This window comes from Geospiza fortis, unplaced genomic scaffold (assembly GCF_000277835.1).
Source record: "Geospiza fortis unplaced genomic scaffold, GeoFor_1.0 scaffold23, whole genome shotgun sequence".
Lineage (NCBI taxonomy): Eukaryota > Metazoa > Chordata > Aves > Passeriformes > Thraupidae > Geospiza > Geospiza fortis.
Window position 1 is genome coordinate 5766452 of NW_005054303.1, and position 10523 is coordinate 5776974.

Below are 10523 nucleotides of genomic sequence, written 5' to 3' on the forward strand. Positions count from 1 at the left end.
AAGTAGGCATTTTTATAAGAAGTTATGCATACAGCCACATTGACTGGCATAACCTTTTGTTCAAAGACTCAGCCACAAAGAATATAATTTGTTTCTTGGTCCTATTTTAAATACAGTGGTTCTGGTACTGCCTGGGACTGCAGCTCAGGGATACCAGAACTGAGCATGCATTTAGAAGCAGTATGGATAGAGAGCTGGAAATGGGGAAAATGAGTGCAGATAGGACAGAGGAGAACTAATGCATTCTACAGTAACGAAGATGAAGTTTAAGATCTGTTTCTACCTTGGCTATGTTGCAGTTTAAACCAGTAGGCCAGTGAAGTGCAGAAGAATGCTCGCTTGTAGTTGGAGGAGGGAGGAGTAAGAAAATAGAAAATTCTTATAAACAGTCTGAGGTATTTTCTCAGAGCATTCTAGCACTTCTTGACACAGTGTACCTATTTGTGAAGAAATGGTAGGAGTATTGTGCATTGTAATTGCCTTGAGTCTGCAATCACTCCCCCACGCTCAGGTGAAAGGAATGAAAAGATCTTGAGCTTCTCCCTGGTGCTATGTGTACATCCCCAGGTTGTCAAGGGCCAGACTTTGTTATGGAGCACTGGTGCAGTTGTTGATCTAGTGAGGAGCAGTAATTGCCACCTTTCACTAGTAAAGGCAGTAATAGCTTTATTACCAAGCTGTACCCAATCTCCTGGATCATACCAGATGTCTGCATAATGCTGTGCTCACTGCATGTGCTTACTCCTGATGTAATTCCAGCCTGCTGGGGTTGCTGAGGATACCATTGGCCAGTCACGCTGTTCCTCTAAAAGACACAGAGATACTTGACTTAATGTGCATTTAGTGGGTCAACTGAATCTGGGAAACTTTGTTTTTGGATATCTTTGTGTGTTGTTTAATGTCTCTGTCTGGACAGGAGTTAAAGTGGACTGGCAGGCTATAATTTAAAGGAGTGAAATGATTAAGACAGGTTTGACTTCTGTGAAGTGCTGGGAAGAACATAGTGTTCCTTCAGGTTAGCTGCATTTAACCAGCTTTCAAACTCCTGTTACTCATAACACAAGTGGCTGCATTTCTATGGCTACAGTACCTGGGGAGCCTTTCTTTTGTCTGTAGTAGAGCAAGAGATGTGTATTATCTTACAAATGTTGCACTGACTACTGTGTCATGTGATGTACTTTACATGAGACTGTATTTTAAGCACAAAATGCAGAATGGGGTTGTCTTTGCATACTTTAAGGGCCATATGAGATATGTGGAAGCTTGTAACTGGTAAGATCTGAATGACCTGTGGTATTGGTGAGATAACCACCTTTCTTTTGTGCCACAGGTCTGGAGATGAGGTCAGCAGATCACTTGAAATAGTGGGAGGGAAAGGAGGAGCTGCCAAGGTGGCTTTTCATCAAGATTTCTTATTTAAGAAATGGCTTTTTGATCTTTGGGCATGCTGCAAACTTTCTCTTGGGTGTTACACGAAAGTGCTGATGATAAGCTTCTGGAAATTCCAGCATATTTGCCCTGGTGACTGGTATTAGTGTGGTATGATTTGTGTTCATTGGAGCAACTTACGAATTATGTTATGCACCCTCAGATTATCCAGGAAATGGAGGAGCAGGATAGCTCAGATAATGCACAAAGAAAAGGAAATAGATTATGAATGAAGAGGTTTTAAGAAGAGAGCTGAATGTAGAAAAGAGAAGTCTCTGAGGTAATTGGTTTGTGGAACATCAAGATCCACATATTAGCAAAGCTGCAAACTAGTTATGCTCCCTGCAGCACAGTGCAGTGCAACCTGATTTAGCTGGGTAGAACAGGTAGTTTGTCTGCCCACAGATAACCTAAAGTATCTCTGGAGAAGTGCCTTCAGAACAGTGTCAAACATGTTGAAAAGATCTTACCTATTTTCATCAAAAAAAGAAAAAAATCTGTGCCATTAAACTTGTGCTTTGTTGATTTCTGCTTATCCAGTTCCATTTGTTAGCTAACATTGGTAGTACAGGTACTTAAATTACAGAAAATTGATTTCTAATTTAAATTGTTAATTGAGAAAAAATTATACTGGACCTAAAGATGTGTTTTGTTTTATTTTATTGTGGTTTGAAAGCTTTCAGACTAATACTTTGTTTATATCAAATATAAATGGCAAAGGGTGCTTCAGCCTTCAGAAACGTACCAGTTTCTTAATTTTTAGTTTCCTAAGAAAGCAGTTAGTAATTTAGGATATGTTAAAATCAGTATATTAAATATAAAATATTAGAATTACATAAATAGTTAAAATTGTGTAAATGTTCAATATTTTTATGTAAATATATTTAAAAAGTAGCATATCCAAGCTTGTGCATACTTGAGCACTGACACAGTAAAGGGAGTTTGTGTTCTTTGCATGCTCACTTCAGCTTTATGAATTCATTGTTACATTACTGGTAATTTTTTCATGGTAAGTGAGATTTTTTAACTGCAAACAGGTGAATGTATTTGTAAGTTATTTTGCATGAATGTGCTGATTTTAGTAAACAGTAAATGTAGTAAACTGTGAAATAGAGAAATGACTGTACAAAGTGTTGAGATTTTTAAGGATATGGTCTGAATCATGACAATATGTAAGAAAATGTCACAATAAGAATTTTAAAATATAATATTAAAACACCCTAAATAGGATAAAATGTTTCATGCACTGTCAAATACAGTTGTGTCACAAATCTAACTTTAACCTTCCAGTAATACTCATTAAAAGGAATGTTCTCTGTCAGTTCTAGAATAACAAATTTGAAAAAATAAGTCAGTACTACTTAATATTCCGAAACGTTGCAAACTTTCCCAATGAACATATGTTAGTCATGCATATGTAAATTTGGGCACGATTCAAAAATATGCTTTTTTGGTAGCATTTTCATATATACTTTTTTAAAGCTGGGTAAAATCCTTTTACAGCCATATAAAGGCCTCTTGGGATGCAGTGTTGTGATTCAGTTAGTGCATTTGGGATTGAAGTTTTTTGTTGGTTTTCATTTGGGGGCTTCTTTCAGATAAAAGTGAACATTGTTAGATACAACAGAGATTGGACAGCAGCTTTTATTTCCAAATACAGCTCTGAATTTATTTTAAAAGTTACTATTTACCTCTTGGAGTTGGACTGCTGATCTCAAACATGTGGATACAATGTTCTTATAAATGTTTTTATGAAGATAGGAAGAAATAAGCTACATTGACAGCTGAGGACATATGCACTGACTTTTAGTGTTGAGAAGTATAGAATTGGTTTTTTAATGAAGAATATCTGCATGTGATAGGATTAAACAGATTCTGGTATTTTGTTAAGATCTTACCACACATTTTGATCAGTCCTGGTTTTGATCTTCTGGTGATGTCAGCTTCTGCTTTAGCATGGTTTCAACATCAGAAGTGCTGTTAGTCATATCTATTTGAAAAACCCAAAAACAACCCAAAAAAACCTACTCAATAAAAGTGGGGGGGTAGAAAAGAAAGGAAAATGACAGGTCATTTTTCTGAGCACATTTAATGCAGAGAGCATGGTTCTTGTTTTTCTTCAAGCAGAGACTTCAGAGCTCTGCCAAATTCTGACTCTGTTCTGTGTAAAAGAACATCAGGGTGGTGTCTCAACTTGTCTGCCTGCGATACAGGACTCTGATAGTGAAGCAAGCATTATTAAAGCTTTCCTAATGTTTTAAAGTTGTAAATGGCTGTCTAGGAGATAGCTCTGTTTTCATCATCTGTAAAATATTAAAGTCTCATGAATCAAAACTGCAGAAGAGGTGATTTCAGTTTGAGTCTGATACCTAAAAAAACAATTGTACCAAATTTTGATTGATAAAACTGTTGAAACCGTGAGAAAGGAGGAAAAAGCGAGAATTGCTCAAGAGGTCAGAAATGTAAAATTATTGTGTGTTTTTCTCAAGTGCAGAGTACCAATAAGTAAGCAAAACTGATACCAAGTAAATGAGAAAGCAAGTCAAGTTTTGTTCTCTGTACTGTAGGGAACTTCAACCATATATGTTGATAGTTACTACAAACTCATTGGAATACATTTAAACTTAAGCTGAGTGTGTTACCTGTTCATTTAAAACTAGCATCTGTTTTCATGATACAAAAGAGACTGACTGTATGTGTGCAATATAATTGAAAACTAATGGACTGTTTTGGGGTTTTGAGGAGCATTTTTCATATAAGGTGCTGAAATTGGAGATCTCAAGGTTTAAGATCACTTTCATTGCAGAAACCTCCTCCTACCACTTGTAATTTATTAGAGGACAAATATGCAGTACTTTGGCCTTTCCAGTTTAATTTTACTTCTTATGTGCATGCATGACAATTCAGGAATTGTGTCCAGCTGCAAGGTGGTAGCATTCCTGTTTAGATAAAAGTATTTTATGCAAAGTAAGATGGTAGATTAAACAAGATAATGCTGCTATAAATTATCATTTGCTCTAATACATAATTCATTTAAAAGGCAAGACAGTGAGGCAAATTAATTCTCATGGAAAATATCAATGAATGCAGTTTTGTGAAACAGTTCATTCGCCTCTCCCTCATATGTGACCTATAGAGGAGTAACTCAGTATGCTAAATGCTGTGTTTCTGGTCCTGAGTGTGTTTGTGCTTTTGTAGGTTTTTTTGGCAGCTCAGTGTTGTATTTAATATATTGAAACAAAAAGTCCATAATGGAAAATACTGCAGAAGCTCGTTCTTTCCTATATGAGTATGGTTGAATGCACGTATTGTCAGTGAATGTATGTATTGTATCATGTGAAGGAACTGGGGAGGCTTTTTGTCCTGTACTTTAGCAACTTTGACCTTAAAAGTATTATCAGTACTGCCTAAACAGACTTTCCTGTACTGATTTTTCTTTTAGATGTTTAAAATAATCATTAAGATGTCTGTGGTAAGCATATACATTTCTTAAACCAAAAGCTGACAATTGTTTGGTGTTCATAAGGAACATACGATCTATCAGTGGTTATAAAGTAATTAATATTAAAATATTTAGAAATTATCCAGTCTGAATTGCTATGTAGCATTTTAAAAATTAAGAAACGTGATACCTAATGAATGAAGAACTACCAAAAAAAGAAGGTTGTGGAGGAAAAATACTTTCCTTGAGTGTGTGAATTCTTTTCCTTCAGCTAGTTTTACATGAAATCATAGGCTTGGATTAATGAGCCATTTTTCATTTCAACTGCCCTATCAAACACCTACTCATTAGTCAGCAGCTGAAAGTGTTAGAAGAATGCACTACATCTGTCACTGGCAGCATTTCCTACCCAACTTGTTTCCACTGAAGTTTGGATAGAATCCATAAAAATAGGATTTAAAATGTGGTATTGTCTTATTTTCTAGATTCTAACCTGGATCTGAATTCAATTTAGATCTCTCTTAAAATGCCTTTTATTATGCCCTCACTCACAAAAGGAACATTTTGTTCCATTGCATAGATCCTCATTATAATCAGACCTTCACATTTTTGCTGCTGCACTGAACTTCTTTCTACTTAAGACCTCTACAGATCCAACATTGAATTTATATTTGTGAATCTCAATCAGTGGTTGTTGGATAACTAGCTTGGTCTCAAATTTTTACTCTTAAATGTTATTTTTACACTTTATTTCTTAAAAGTGGTACGTGTGACCTATGTAATAAGGCTACAGACACTAGTGAGTTTGGTGCTATTTTGGTGGATTTTGCACAGGGCTTGCTTAAAATAGTGTGGCAGTATTTGAAATGAGCTTCTGCAACCTACCCTAGGAATTACTTTTTTGTACCAATGCTGTTTTTAAAATCGGTTTCTTTTAAGGTAATGATTTTGTGTTGTACAGCTTTCTAAACTCAACCAATATCTACTGGTTTTTCTCCCTGTCCCCACTCACAAAACTTCTTGAGTATACAAGATTGATTGAAGGAAAACTTAGAACTGTTGAACCTGTGTACTACAGTGACTGTGCAAATATTAGGAAATCCAGATAGAGACAGGAAATCCAGTCACAAACTGACATTTACCAATTCCTCTTTAACCAAATTTTGCTGTACTAGAAGGAGTGAATATTAAATTTTTTTTCAATGAGGAATTGTCTTTTGCCGTGCTTGAGTTATGGGAATTTTTTAAGGAAGCCTCATGATAGTTCATGTCCCTTTCATTTATCCAGGTAAGTATATTTTTCTTATCTCTGAATTTCTTTTGATAGCTAAGTATTAACATGGTATTTACTGCCTGTGTTTCCTGGAAGAATTTCCTCTTGGCTGTCCTTTGGATTTAGTCGGAACCTAGAAGGAGAAGCCCATATCTTTCCTATTGCTATAGGTTCTCCTCCAGAATGTTCAGTATCCAGTACCTTTCCTTCTCTAAAACAAAGTTACTGTCTTTGAGTAACTCGCTGTTCAGGGTTGTGATAAGACCCACGTTTTCTTATAGCCTGACATCATTTATGAGAGCAGTAAGTTTAGTGTAGGTTATAATTGGAGGGGGCGGGGGGGAAGTAAATTACATTGCTCCTACCAGAAAAAGCAAGTCATGTTTATTCCTGTCCCTTTTTTGGGTGTCTGTCTGCTGGCCCAGATAATGGAATCAACATGGCTCAAACTCACCCTTTTCTCATTTTAACTGTGCTCAGTTTCCTAATCTGGTTCAGCCATGCAGCTGCACAAACCCTTGTACAGCAATTTCAGACACTTGGGCACCTGAGCCTCAGAAGAGAGGGGATTGCAGCAGTAGCTCCTGTAGGTTTAGCTCAGCCTAGACTGCCAGGAACACAGTCTAAGTTAGCAGAAAACTAACCTGGCAATAAAGTGGCTTTCTGTTGGCTTAGGGGACTACACCAACTCATCTGTGGGTCTGATGACCACTGAAGCAGATGAGAGCAAATTTATTTTCAAATGTAAAGCAGAGAGGAGTGCAGGAAGGAGCCTGAAGCAGCCTGCAACAAGGCTGGCTTAGGTTGGTGAGGAATAGCAATTTCAGCAGCTGTGCCTTTAGTAACCTTAAAGCTCAGACTAAATATCTTCCCTTCCTCTCTCAATCAAAAAATGAAGACTCATACAGTCTGCGAGGTAACCAAGCCAAATGTCTTCATGTAAGTAGAAGTTTGTGCAGTTTTAATTATATTATGTTCTTGATCCTGCCATTATCAGTTAGAGTAGTAGGTGGTGTAAAATGGAAAGGCAACCTTTGGGCAGGTGAATTTGCTATATGTGTTGTGGGGTGATGAGAAACAGGGTGAGTGGTTGTTTTAAAATCAATAACCCAAATGGAGTGTTTGTTTTTGAAAAAGTGGCACATAGCCTCCAAGTGTAAAGAGTGTTCATTAGCTATAATGCTGGATCCTAACTAAAGGATCTGATTTTAAGGCCCCTTCCAACCAAAAACATTCTATAATTCTAAAAAGTTACACAGTTATATCCTGAGAACTTTATAGGATTTGTCCTTCACTCCCATCATTGGAAAGTTAGAAGTGATGAGCAGGGTTCAGAGGAAACCTGTAACAGCTACAGTCTCACTATGTTGTCAATATGGTTTTTTGTTCATTTAATTCTAAAAATCGATAGCTGAAGTTAATACTGTTTTTCATTTTCTTGCAACAGAAATGTCTTCATAAATTTGTTAAAGCTCTTCTTCCTCCCATTGATATTCATTAGCTCTGCTCCACTTGCACTACTATTCTTTCCCTTCCATTAGGAAGTCAATTCCTAACTCAATTTTCTTTGCAATTTTTCTCCCAAATGAAGTTGCTCAAAATAATTCAGCTTAAATAAATATTTTCCTTTGGTGGCAAATCAAATATTTTAAGACTGTAACAAAGGGAGTGTATAAAAACCTCCTGAGCAGAATGTACTCTCAATCTGTACAATGGTGAGAAAACTGCTGATGTTGTTAACCAGCAAAAGGTCTTATGAAGACTAAAGTCAGCTTCACTAGTGTCCTGCCAGAATTACACCAGAAATACACTGGTTTATGGGTGTTTTAACCAGTTTCTCTGTGGTTTTTTAAAGTACTGGGCTCAGACCTAACAGTCCAGCAAAAAAGAAGAAATGAGAACATTTCTGCAAGAGAAAACTTCCTGAATGTGACTGAGTCCTATCTGCCAATAGGACTGCTAGTTCTGTCAATGTCACATTTACTCTCTCTAATGAAGAACTTTTTTGGGGGCTTGACTCTTAAACCACTACCTAAAATTTGCTAATGAACCTCCAACAGTAAAAGTCATGCTTATGTATAAATTAGGAAATGGCACTGTAACTAATGTTCCTTTTTTGCTCTGTTGTGAAATTGTGTCCATGGCCACAGGGACAGCCTTCCTGGCCATTTAATCTTTGCAAGGCGTTTCAGAGAGACAGAAGCAGCAGCTGCCCATTAAAGCAGACATGAGTAGAGAGGAGTGATAGAGCAGCTGTTCTTAAATATATAGTTACCAGATAAACTGGGATTTTAAACCTAATTTTTTGCAACTTTGTACTGTGGTTTATTACTATAAAATAATCTAATTCTGCTTTAATATCAGGAAAAAAAAACCAAAATTTGCTACAAGATCCTGTATGTGAAAAGACTTCAAAAAAAAAACCCAAGTTGTTTTATTTTTCCTTCATCCATCAAAATCTTGTAGAAAACAGTGTTAGAGGTCAGTCCTGGTTTTAATCTAGTTTTTTTAAAGGCAAATGTCTATGGTAGCTTTTTATTTTGCAAGGCTAAAACTCACATTGAACTTGGTGATTTTAAAGGTCTGTTCCAGTGTTGATGGTCCTGTGATTCTAAGGTATACTCAAGGGATGTATAGATAAAAAACATGACATTTTTGAGGATACACCTTCCCTGGTTTTGCCTACATTGTAAGGACAAAGGATTTGAATTTTTGTAGTCTTAGAGAAGAGGTCTAAAAAGTTCATGTAGTTTGTTTTCATGTTGTCAAAAGCAGGATCAACTACATTTGTGTCACACATTATGTTGGGTCATTTTTTAGTTACTAGAAACTTTGCAGTCTTTTTTTTTTAAGTGTGCTTATTGTGAGAGGATTTAATTTAATTTCTAACCTAATCTTCTTTGAGGTAGGATGCATTTCCTGTTTGTAGTGAATGTAGAAAAATTAATTCCTTCCACCTCCATAATTATTCTTTAAAATACTTGGATATTCTCAGTCAGGTCCATTCTATTTAAAAACAAACAAACAACAAACAAACAACCCACACACCACATCAAACAGAGGAGATTTATTTTTTTAACTAAGTAATATTTTAAAGATTTTTTGTCTTTGGGCTTTCTTATGAGGTTTACATTCAGGATGTACTACTTCAAATTGGGCCTTGTCAGCAATCATTAAATCCAATTGATTTCTTTGTGTGTCTTATGGATGATATTCTTCTTTTTTATATCCCAGTTAGTCTTTTCCCTTCACCAATTGAATAATATTCAGTACAGCTCTAACTCACCTTTCACAGTATATTATTGTAGTGTGATGTAATTTTTCTAACCAGGTACACATATGCCCTATAATTTGTTTTTATTTCAAATTTTCATCAGCAAGTTACTTAATGAAAAAGTGTCTTCTGATGTGCACCTTTCTTTTTTCTTTTTTGAGCAGATATAAGTTAAGACAGTGTCATAGATTCAGTAATCTGCATACTCACTTGCACTAGTATGTGACATACAGTATTTGGGCAGGACAGATGTGGAGACAGCACAAGTAACAGTGCCGGTTTCTCTGAGCATCACTCCCAGCAGACAAAATGGTCCTTCAAATAGCTCATTGTAAAAATAAATGTGCAAGTCTCATATGATGAGACAAAGGCTGCTCACAGTTTTGTTATAAATACCTTAAATAGTCAAACTAACAAGTTCAGAAATTGTTATGCTATGCTTTTTTAATTGTACTTCTGAGATTATGCAGGAAAACTGCTTCCATGTGCTTATATATTGCTTCTTAGTAATTTTCTTTTCAGTAATAGTTTTAAAAGTTAATTAAAATTACTGATCATTTTAGAAAGAAAAACCAGTATTTTGCAACATCCAAATTTAGGAACATTAATATAAACTGAAGGCAGATCTATTTCTAGATTGATAGAAGTATCCAGGTCCATTGCTAGATTAAAAGACATATTCAGCACGAGACATGAGGTTTTAATCTGCTGCTTGTCATATATATGTATTTTTATTTGTAATGTACATACTAGTAACCAGTGGTGAAACAGTGCAAGGAATGTTTATGAGGTTTTATATTTCTAAATCAACAGTAATAATCCAAGGACCTGTATCTTACTGTAAACTAATTACCTTTTGTTGTGGCCCTTGAAAGCTGAAGTTGTAGATGTTACCCTCAGTGCTGTGTTTTTCCACGATTAAATTAAACATTGGTTTGATAATCCTGGGAAACCGTACTGAAGGAAAGGCTAAGGAAAGAGGAAAAATAAAACTGCATGCGCTCTTTCTAGCAGGTGCTCCCGAATATTATCGAGGGGGCGGGGGTACAACAGCAGCAATGAGATCATCCTGGCAATAATAAAAAACCCAAACCCAACGCAGCAGG